Below are 12,461 nucleotides of genomic sequence, written 5' to 3'. Positions count from 1 at the left end.
CAAATGTGAACACGTTGGAGTGCATCTTGAACTTTTCTGTCACTCACGCGCTGGTCTTCGGTCTGCGTGGAAGCTCTCACCACCTTACGATCGTCGCTCGCAATCCATTTCGAACAAATGGTCTCCCACCGGACACTGGTTCTCCCCTGCGTCTTCTCTCTTCGTCTGCCGCCGAACAAAAGGCCCCGGCTCACAACGGCGTCAGTACACAACAGAAAAGCACACCCCGCTCATTGGACGGCTCACATTCCGACGCATCGGAAATCTCCAGCTATAAACTAAATGAATGTTGCCTTACAGTTAGATAGGGAAGTTAACAAAGCTTATGCGGTATTAACTTTCATAAGTCGAGAGATAGCATTTGAGAGTCCCGAGGTAATGATGCAGCTCTGTAAAACTCTGATTAGGCCACACTTGGAGTACTGTGTCCAGTTCTGGTCGTCTAACTATAGGAAGGATGTGGAAGAACTGGGAAAGGTACAGAGGAGATTTACCAGGATGCTGCCTGGTTTAGAAAGTATGGATTATGATCATAGATTAAGGGAGCTGGGGCTTTACACTTTGGAGAGAAACAGGATGAGAGGAGACATGATAGAGGTGTACAAGATATTAAGGGGAGCAAATAGAGTGGGCAGACAGCACCTCTTCCCTAGGGCAATACTGCTCAATACAAGAGGACATGGCTTTCTAGTAAGGGGTTGGAAGTTCAAGGGGGATATTAGAGGAAGATTTCTCACTCAGAGAGGGTTGGTGCGCGGAATGCACTGCCTGAGTCAGTGCTGGAGGCAGGTACTCTCGGGAAATTTAAGAGACTACTGGACAGGTACATGGAGAAATTTAAGGTGGGGTGTGGGGTTATATAGGAAGCAGGGTTTAAGGGTCGGCACAACATTGCGGGCTGAATGGCCTGTACTGTCTGTACTATTCTATGTTCTATCTTCTATAAACACGGCTTCTCCATATAGACCACTACAATAGCAATAAAGACTTCTTCCAGGGCGTGACACACATCTTTATAAAAATGCTCGTCAGCACATCACACTGCCAGTGATAGTGCCCAGTCATAACCCACCACACTGTCACTGTTTGTCAGAAAATATTGGCCATATGTTTACTTCTTAGTGCTCACCATTTGTAGCGAATAAAACCGTCACAACTGACGTACTGCAGAATCACTATCACAAATGTGCTGTTATCAATGATATTTAAAGCGCTCTGCACAGGGGGGTATGTCTGAAGGGATGTGGACCGGATTTCCTTTCAACATAACGTTATGGGGACTTGCTTATACCTGATAAACATTTCAGAGGAGATATTTAACAACGAATGATTAAGATAACAGTGAAACATGATGGTACAGTATTCGCCCTGGGCTTTTGTTCTTATTTGTGGATTGATGTCACAGCTGACACGGCGGAAAAGGAGAAACGTTCACGCTTTATTTTTTTGTCATCACATTGGGCCGGGTTTACATTCCGAGTCATTGGCCCATTTTGTTTTTCGTATATGTAAAAGCAATTCGGAGTCATTTATTTGTAAATCTTTTTGCACTCTTTTGTTTCGAAGACGAAATATAAGTCGTTGCTTCAAAATATTAGTGTGGCCTATAATTCTCTGGTTGATTTGTGAGCCTTTCCAACATCCCACGCTCTATACCTCCCACCTGCCCGTGCACTCTACCTCCTATTCCCCCGTCTCACAATTTCGCTCTGTCTGTACTGTCTATATCTCTTTATCTCACCCCTCTCCTCTCTTTCTCCACTCTGCACACTCTCGATCCCTCTTCTTGCCCACATATTCATCCACCTTCAGCTTCCCTATCTGCACCTTTCACACACACCGTGCCCCATCCCCTCTCCATGCTCACCCATGCAATCTCCTTCTGCCTCTTCCTTCCCCTCACCCACACTCCCCATCGCACTCTCAGCCGCACATGAACATCAGTTAAAAGGTGGCAAAGGTTAAGGATGATACGGTCTGATTTGTTCAAGTGGCAAAAAAAATATGTTTTAAAACAACTGCGGATGATTGGATTAGGGTTAAAAATAACTATGCAGCTTCTGGCCCCTGGTCACCTTCTTTAGACTGTTAAAGGTTCTATCGGTCTTCACTTTAGTAGAAATGGTTTAATGTATTAAAGACACAGTATTCACAACTGAACAAGGGTGACGGTGGATTTGATTTCAGCAGAACGAAATTTGCGTGTCCAGGCAGCTGACTGCACAGAGACACTGAGCTGCGTATCTCACAGAACAATAACCAAAACCTTGCTAATCAGTCAATGTTGCTTCTTCATTTCTAATTTCTCCGAAGCGTCTCGGCTCGAAAAGTCGAATTTTTATTCAATTCCATAGACTTTGCCTGACCTGCTGAGTTCCTCCATCATTTTGTGTATTACAATAGCTATGGATGATCGGCGAGAGGGAGTGTGTGGGATCAACAGGTGGGCAGTTTGAGTGGACTTCACAACATAAGCACGCTGTTAAAGTATTTTGGGAGAATTCAGCTGTGAAGAATTTAACTTATGATATTTATTTGGACATTAATCCAGATATCTGCGTTATCAATCAATGATGAATGAGTCAGCAAGTTGTAGAACAGTATAATATGGAAACAGGCCCTTCAGCCCCGCCTTCCAACTGCAAACTGCTTCATGTTGCCCTTAAACCTTCCACCATTAACACATGACTCTGATTGTTAGTGCATCCAAACTCAGTGGAAAATTCCAACCTGCTTTTATCCTAGCAGATTTGTAAGGAGATAGTAGATATTTGGAATAAACACAAGGTTGTGATTGTGGGAGATATTAATTTTCCAAACATAGACTGGGAAGCCCATACTGTAAAAGTACTGTAAAAGGGCTGGACGGTTTGGAGTTTGTAAAATGTGTGCATGAATTTTTGTTTTATGCAGCCATACATCGAGGTACCAACCAGAGAATTAGAAGTGTTGAATCTCCTGTTAGGGAATGAGATAGGGCAGATGACGGAGGTTTGTGTTGGGGAGCACTTCGGGTCCAGTGATCACAATGCCATTGGTTTCAATATAATTATGGAGAAGGATAGGTCTGGACCCAGGGTTGATATTTTTGATTGGAGAAAGACTAACTTTGAGGAGATGCGAAAGGATTTAGAAGGAGTGGATTGCGACAAATTGTTTTATGGGAGGGATGTAATAGAGTAATGGAAGTCATCTAAAGGTGCAATTCTGAGGGTACAGAATCTTTACGCTCCTGTTATGTTGAAAGGAAAGGTTAAGCGTTTGAGACAGCCATGTTTTTCAAGGGATATTGGAAACACGGTTCGGAAAAAGAGAGATATCTACAATATATATAGGCAGCGTGGAGTAAATGAGGTGCTGCAGAAATATAAAGAATATAAAAAGAATCTTAAGAAAGAAATTAGAAAAGCTAAAAGAAGATATGAGGTTGCTTTGGCAAGTAAGGTGAAAATAAAACCAAAGGGTTTCTACAGTTGTATTAATAGGAAAAGGATAGTGGAGAATTAAATTGGTCCCTTAGAGAATCAGACTGGACAGCTATGTGTGGAGCCAAAAGAGATTTGGGCCATGCAAAACAATTTCTTTTCCTCGGTATTCACTGGGGAGAAGAATATTGACTTGTGCAAGATAAGGCAAACAGGTAGGGAAGTTATGGAAACTATGATGATTAAAGCAGAGGAAGTACTGGAGCTTTTAAGGAATACCAAAAGTGGATAAGTCTCCGGGTCCTGACAGGATATTTCCTAGGTCCTTGAGAGTAGTTAGTGTGGAAATAGCAGGGGCTCTGACAGAAATATCTTAAATGTCATTAGAAACGGAGATGGTGCCGGAGGATTGTTTTATTGCTCATGTTGTTCCATTGTTTAAAAAGGGTTCTAAGAGTAAACCTAGCAATTATCAGGCTGTGAGTTTGACGTCAGTTGTGGATAAATTGATGGAAAATATTCTTAGAGATGGTATATATAATTATCTGGATAGAAAACGTATGATTAGGAGTAGACAACATGGATTTGTGCGTGGAAGGCCATGTTTGACAAATCTCTTTTTTTAATTATTTTTTTGAAGACGTTGCTAGGAAAGTTGACGAGGGTAAAGCAGTGGATGCTGTCTATATGGACTTCAGTAAGGCTTTTGACAAGGTTCCACATGGACTGTTAGTTGGGAAGATTGAATCATTAGGTATTTATATTGAAGAAGTAAAATGGATTTAGCAGTTTCTGGATGGGAGACGCCAGACTGTAGTGGTGAATAACTGTTTGTCAGATTGGAGTCCGGTGATGAGTGGTGTGCCTCAGGGATCTGTACTGGGTACAACGTTGTTTGTCGTTTACATTAATGATCTGGATGATGGGGTAGTAAATTGGATTAGTAAGTATGCAGATGATAGGTGGGGCCTGTGGAAAATGAAGTTGGGTTTCAAAGCTTGCAGACAGATTTAGGCCAGTTAGAAGAGTGGGCTGAAAAATGGCAGACAGAGTTTAATGCTGATAATTGTGGGGTGCTACATTATGGTAGGACTAATCAAAATAGGACATACACGGTAAATGATAGGGCATTGAAGAATGCAGTATAACAGGGGGATCTAGGAATAATGGTGCATAGTTCCCTGAAGGTAGAATCTCATGTGGATAGGGTGGTGAAGAAAGCTTTTGGTATGCTGGTCTTTATAAATCAGAGCATTAAGTATAGGAGTTGGGATGTAATGTTGAAATTGTACAACGCATTGGTAAGGCCAAATTTCGAGGATTGTGTACAGTTCTGGTCACCGAATTATAGGAAACATGTCAAGAAAATAGAGAGAGTACAGAGAAGATTTACTAGAATGTTACCTGGGTTTCATCACCTCAGTTACAGAGAGAGGTTGAACAAGTTGGGTCTTTATTCTTCGGAGCGTAGAAGGTTGAGGGAGGTCTTGATAGAGGTATTTAAAATTATGAGGGGGGTAGATAGAGTTGAAGTGGATAGGCTTTTTCCAATGAGAGTGGGGGCGATTCAAACAAGATTTGAGATTTAAAGGGCAGAAGTTCAGGGGTAACATAAGGGGGGAACGTCTTTACTCAGAGCGTGGTAGCTGTGTGGAACGAACTTCCAGCAGAAGTGGTTGAGGCAGATTCGATGATGTCATTTCAAGTTAAATTGTATAGATAATGGACAGGAAAGGAACGGAGGGTTATAGGCTGAGTGCAGGTCGGTGGGACTAGGTGAGAGTAAGAGTTCGGCACGGACTAGAAGGGCCGACATGGCCTGTTTCCGTGCTGTAATTGTTGTATGTTTATATGGTTATATCTATACCCCCATAATTTTGTGCACCACTCTCAAAGCTTCGCTCAGTGCTCTAAGTTCCAAGGAATGAAGTCCAATACTCTGAAACATTACCTTATCAGTCAGGTCGTCCATACCGGGCAACCTCTTGGTAGTTTTTCTCTGTACTCTTACTCTGTATCCTTTCCTGTAGGTAGGCGACCAAAACTACACACAATACTCCAAATTCAGCCTCAGCAATGTCTTATACTACACCAACAAAAATCCCACTTCCTGTGCTCAATGTATTGATTTATGTAGGCCAATGTTCGAAAAACAATGCAATCTCAGTAAAGTCAGAAATAACCTTGCAAAGTTATTTCCAGTCGTATACCCAATAACGCTTGGATTATATACATTGTACCTTTGACCTACTTCACTGCCTACAACATTTCAACATCTCCCTCACCACCTCAGCTCTTCACCATTACTGCCTCTTCGACCGAGGTGAGTGACCTCCTTTCTCACATTGGACTCCATCTGACCGGCTGCTTCTCCCAAACTGAATCCACAGAACGTGTCCATCGCTGCTCGAATCTCATCGGATTCTCTGAGGCCCAGTGCAGTTTATTGCCAACTATGCAATTTCGGGGAATTCAAATACTGCTCAGAATATAAATTCGACAATTACTGTGTAATTAATAAAATATGAGCCTACATGATATTTCATAAAGCTTGGAAATGTTACTTTCTGTTTCTTAGGCGAATTGTAGACTCCGATTAGGAATAGGTCAGACACCGTGGGAGGTAAGTGCGGAAATTGGTGGGGCCGCAGCGGATACAATTAAATTCTTTGGTCCCTTACAATATCTTTCAATAACTTTCCCAAAACTGATAGCAAGCTCAGAGGGCTAGAGGGCTGAAATTTCACAGATTAATTTAGAATCTATCTTAAGCAACGGAAGAACGCTGGGCTCTCCTCGAGTCCGCTGGTTTAAGCACGCAGACCGCGGACCCGATCTGTTTTTCTTTTGCACATTTACTTTAAAGCTAATTTCCTTCGGACTACTGGATGCAACGTGTTCCCCTATACAAAATTGTGCCACCTGGCCTTCCTCCTTCCCTAAATGCAAATCAATATCGCACACTGCCTCATTTGGGACTTTTATCTACTGATTAAGAAAACATTCCAGAAAATAGATGACAGCGTCTATTCCATCTTGTCCTTCTACTCTTTGGGAGTCCCAGTCAAAACCTGGAAATTTAAACCTAGCTCCTATAACAAACTGACGTTTGCTGAAATTCTGAGCAATTTCTCTTCACATTTGTTCCTCTAACTCCCACGGACACTTGGCTGGGCTGTAATGCCGTGTAATACATCTATCATACTTCACCGCTCCAAGTCAAAGCCCCTTTAACATGGCCATACCTTTCTTATTACTACGTTCCACATTGAACGCCTCACTAGGTGAGTTCTCTAATCCACCCTGATGTGACATCTTCCTTACCTAGTAACGCCATCCCTCCTCATTTATTCCTTCCCCCTCTGCTTCATCTTAAACAGCGGAGCGGTGGAATACTGCGCTGCCAGTCCTGCTCATACTGCAACCATCCCACTAATGGCGATAATATAGTAAATCCACGTGCTCATTCATGCCATGGTCTCATCCGCCTTTTAATACAATACTTCTTTCATTGAGGTATCTGCAGCTGAGTACATTACTCGCACCATGATCAACAATTAAATTCCTGACACGAGGAATTCTGCAGATGCTGGAAATTCTAGCAACACACGTCAAAGTTCACCGGAAACTTTGATGTGTGTGATTTAAATTACTGATTCTGTCTGAGGCACATCATCATCCAGATCGTTAATACAGATGTAAACGTCAAAGGAACCAGCGCCGGTCTCTGTAGAACTCCGCTGCTCACAGGTATCCAGTTAGAGAGGCAACCATCTGCTACCATTCCGTGGTTACTTTCACAAAGAAAGTGGCTCATAAATTTACTACCTGATTTTCAGAGCGGAGAGACTGAACCTTACCGGAAACTATCAAATGTCTTGAAAAATTCCATGTCGACAGCACCTTATATTTTTTCTTCATCAACATTCCAGGTAAGATCTTTGACACGATTTACCACTAATGAAGCCATGCGGACTATCGTTAATCAGTGGATATCTAAAAGGAAAATCATATATTCCGCCCGTTAAACTACCTTCCAACAACCTTCCCACGAATGATGTCCGGCTCAAAAGACTATTATTTCATGCATTATTTTTAGAGTCTTTCTTATACAAAGGAACAACATTGGCTATGCCTGGTTTAAGAATGATGCATATATCTCTGCTAGACTTACTGCAAGTTCATCCTTTCACTGGGCCCGAAAGAACACCTTCACCGGTTCTGGGGATTTATCCACTGGAATCTGCCTGAAGACAGCAAAGGCCTTCTCCTCGGCAATCTCTGTAGAGTCCACGAAGATGATTCAATGCTGCTTTCCTCAATAGACTGCATCGGTTTCCTGGATAAATACAGATGCAAAACATTAGCTCATTTGGCACCACATGTGGATTAGCTATGGTCCTAGTTCCAGAAGACTAATTACGTTTCTTGAAATCCTTTTGCTCTTAAGATATGTGCAGCAGTCCTTACCATTCAACTCGGACAAAATCATATCATTCTCTCACCCTCCTCCTCTCTTTGATAAACGTTCTCTTGCATTTCCTACACCCCCATAAACACATTACTGAACCTGCAATTCACCTCATTTCCTTTCTTCACTTGGGCCTCCATATCACTTGAAATTCCAGGTTCCCGACCCTGTTATGTTTACCATTTATTCTGACGGGCCCGTGCAAACTTTGCGCTCTCGAAATTTCACTTTTGAAGACCTTCCACTTACCATAGAATGTCCCAGAGGACACTTGCAAAATCCTCTCTGATACCAACAAGATTCTTTCTGTCTCCAATCTAAAATCGCAGCCCGAGAACCAGGCCTGCTTTTGCCTGTTTAATTTCAAACTAATGGCCTGCGGATTAGTGGATGCAAAGTGATCCCCGAGGCAACCTTCTGCCACCTGTCCTCTCTCGTTCCCTCAGAGAAGATCAAGAATCGCAGTCTTCGTCATTTCAGGTTTTTATCTACTGTTTAAGAAACTATCCAGAACATCTATTCACAACCTCTATTCCATCCATTCCTTTCACACCGTGGGTTCCCAGTTTCCCAGTTAAAACTTGGAAAGTTCAAACCAGCTGTTATTACAACCTTATGTTTCGTGAGGTTTTCGGCCATTTCTCTTCAAATGTGACCCTCTAATTCTATCGGACTGTTTGATGGTGTTTAATGCCCTGTAACACACCCATCGTGCACCATCGCTACAAAGGCAGAGCCTCTTTTCCATGGGCATACCTTTCTTCTTACTACGTCGTACATAGAGCGTCTTACCAGCTGAGTTATCCAGTCCGGCCTGACTATGATATTTTCCTTGACTAGTAACCCACCACTCCTCATTTACTAGGCCCCCCCCCCCACTCTTTCGTGTTAAACAACGGGGCGGCGAAATACTGAGCTGGCAGTCCTGCATCTACCGTAAGCGTCTCACTCATGGCTAAAGTATAGTAATTCCACTTGCCTATTCCGGCCCTGTGCTCATTTGCCTTTCATACAATGCTTCGTGCATTGAAATATCTTCAGGTAAGATCACCAGTCGGCCCATGCTGGACCTTTTCATTCCTGACTTTGTGTGTAGTTTTTACAACATCTGTCTCCACAACCCCTCCACTCCCTGTTCTGGGGCAGTCCTGTTCCCATCCAGTGTCAGGTCTAGTTTAACCCTCACCTGTGCACCCCGCCCCACCCCTGCCAGCAGCCGTAGGAAACCTTCCCGCTAGGATATCAGTCCCTTTTCAGTTCAAGTGTAAACCACCTTCCTTGGAACCTACTCCAAGATCAACCTAATGATTCCCTGACCTTAGTCCTCTATTTTACTTTCACTCACGCGCCTACGAAACGCCCCTAATTTCTCAGCCCCGAACAGCAGCCCAGGCACCGTAATGTTATTATCAGAGCTCATTCGGTCCCACAACCTCTCATACAGAGAATACCACTGCTTATTCAGTGTACTGGTAAGTTCATTGTCTGTCCAGTCTCACGGAGGACGCAGTGAAAACTACATGTCAGACCATAGCCTCATAAAGCTATAACAATATTCCTGAAATATCCTGATTCCCGAGTCTGCGTGATTCCAGGAAATAAACACACTGCTCCCGCCTGACCCGTGAGCTTCAAATGGCTCTGTCACCCCAAACTCTGCTTTCTGTGTGTGTTGTGTAATTTATTACCCTGTTATAACTCAGCGTCACGTTATAACAGACAACACACTGCATACAATTAAAGGAATTATCTTTATGAAAGTTAATTAATTGAAGAGTCATTAAGGCAAAGAAAGAAATAGAGGAAATCGGCCCACTGTAATTAACCAGCCAAATGTACACAAGTTGGATCTCATCCTGAACTCACGCTCTGGGCCCTCGCTCTGCCTGGAAGCACACAGCATCTTCCGGTATTCGCTCGCAAACCATTTCGAACAAACGGGTCTCCCACCGGGTCCTACCCGAGGATTTGTTCTCCCCAGTGTCTTCTCATTCGTCTCCCACTGGACAAAAGGCCCCAGCTCACTCTGACGTCAGAACACAACAGAACCCAGCCACCCCGGTTGGACGGTTCACATTCCAAAGCATCCGAAATCTCTAAATTTCAACCAAAGTCTGCTTCTACAGAAAAGCCACTACGTTAGCAGTGAAACCTTTCTTAGGGTGTTAAATCCCTCTTTATAAAAATGTTCCTCAGCACAATCACACTGTCATAGATAATGACCAGTCATCACCGAGCACACTGTCACTGGATGTCAGAAAATATTGATCATATATTTACTTCTCAGTGCCCGCTCTTCTGCAACAAATAAAGATGTCACCGCTTACATACCGCAGAATCAATGCTTCAAATGTGCAATTATCAATTATATTTATAGCGCCCTGCACAGCGAGAGACTTGTGAAGTGTCGTGAACAGTTATTTCAGTTCAACGTATCGTTATGGACTTGCTTATATCTGCTCAAATTTTCAGAGGAGATATTTACCAACGAATGACCAAAATAACAGTGGAACATAATGGTATTGGCGCTGGGCTTTTGTTATTATTTCCGGACAGAAGTCTGGAGTGACACGGCAGTTAGGGAGAAATGATTACCCTGCAGCCCTGGCACCGTAATGTTATTATCTGAGCTCATTCGGTCCCACAATCCCTCACACAGAGAATGCCACTGCTTATTCAGTGTACTGGTAAGTTCATTGTCTGTCCAGTCTCACGGTGGACGCAGCGAAAACTACATGTTAGGCCATGAGCCCATAAAACCATAACAATATCCCTGTACATCCCTTTATTTTTTTATCATCACATTGGGCCGTGTTCACATTCCAAGTCATCGGCATATTTTGCTTTTTACATATCTAAATGAAATTTGGTTCAGCCTATATGCAGTAGGTTCCGATAAGGCAAACCAGCGGTGCACATAGGAAAATCGAGACGTCTTCGTCGTTGGGTTTATTTAAGTCAGGGATTGGTAGGTTCTCGATTGGCATGACATCAAGGATTATGGGCGAAGGTCGGGAACTCGGGTTGAAGAGGAGGAAAAAAGGGTCAACCATGAGTAAATGGCGGAGCAGAGTCGATAGGACAGGGGGTCTAATCCGGTTCCTCTGCCTCACGGTCTAACATGTTCACAGGACAGATATGTTTTTTCTCTGATGTCCTACACCAGGAATAAAATAGTCACTGTAATTGTGAAAATCTCCGTATACATGTAAACATACGTTTGACATACTTACACATTTAGGAAACATGCTGAATGCAGAGATTATGTTTTTTTTTTTTTGTTTGTTTTAACCAGACCGTGTGGAACAACAAGGGAGAATTATTGCACATTACTGAACATATTAATTACTTTCAAATGAGATGTGGTTAAAATGTTATTGTTCGGCACGTGCAGAGTTACAAAATACGTAAAAACAGGACATTTCTTCGAACAGGTTTCGTAATATTTTGTGAATAATGCTCGAATGAGACCCAACATTGCAAGGAACAGGCTAAAGCTGTCTCTGCAGATGGGCAGTAATATGAAAGACAGGCCGATATGAATCTCCACTTAGCGCACTCGTGGTCATTTGTCTGAGCTACTGCAGAGTTAAGACCTGGTTTGGGATTGGACGATAGCAGAAATGAAGCAGACAGTTTGACTGTAATGTTCCAGACCCAAAGAAATATGGGCCTGGCTTATTGTTAAAGGATACACTTCCTTTTAATAAACAGCATAGTCTGCGCTTTTACTAACACGTCACTGACCACGCCGATGTTATCACTGCTTCTCTTGAACCATCACTGAGCTAAAATTAATATACACTGCTGGCCAGGATGATGGCGTCTTCACTCATCCGACCGATAATGTTGTCGCTTGTGCAGTCTCAAGTGAGCAAAGTGAGGACATCAGGGCGAAAACTGGTCATGCACTGAAATACATTTCTCCGGCATCCACATTTTAAATTTCTCCTCTATGTACAAGCTTCAGATGGAAATTTATCCAATGCCTTTACTGATCGTTGCAATCAGGTAATAGCTGATATCGATCGGATCAAGAAACTACAGCCCTCTATTCAGCACATTACTCGTTTTGGTTGCTGTCGACATAGGCTGTGATGGCATTGCGGCCCTGAGCGATAGAGCGAAGAACCAAGGGGCATAATTACTCCAGATGTTACTGTTCTGCAGCTGTGCTGACAAGCTCAAATGCAGAATAACTCTCACCCCGTTCATCCGCTTTTACCTTAAGTGTGCATCTATCGTGCAGTTATCGTGACGACAGTTGATTACAATTTGTTAGAATGTAATTGGTGTTGTTTCTCTGGAGATATTATTTTGTAATACAGTTGGAAATTTTATAAAATAACCACCAATAAATAAAACGTTTCCTGAAAGATCGGACGAAGAGCAGAAGCAAAGAGAAAAAAGAAATAACGTGATCTTACTCAATTCAAATACAGATTCTGGCAATGTCGCAAATACTTAAAGACTAGAGAACTTACATGTGTTATAAATCCAGACCAACGCACAAAATGCTGAAGGAAGTCAACAGGACAGGCAGCATCTCTAGAAAAGAATAAACA

This window comes from Mobula birostris, chromosome 13, assembly GCF_030028105.1.
Source record: "Mobula birostris isolate sMobBir1 chromosome 13, sMobBir1.hap1, whole genome shotgun sequence".
Taxonomy (NCBI): domain Eukaryota; kingdom Metazoa; phylum Chordata; class Chondrichthyes; order Myliobatiformes; family Myliobatidae; genus Mobula; species Mobula birostris.
The sequence above is the reverse complement of the archived record's forward strand: the minus strand, read 5'-3'. Positions refer to the sequence as shown.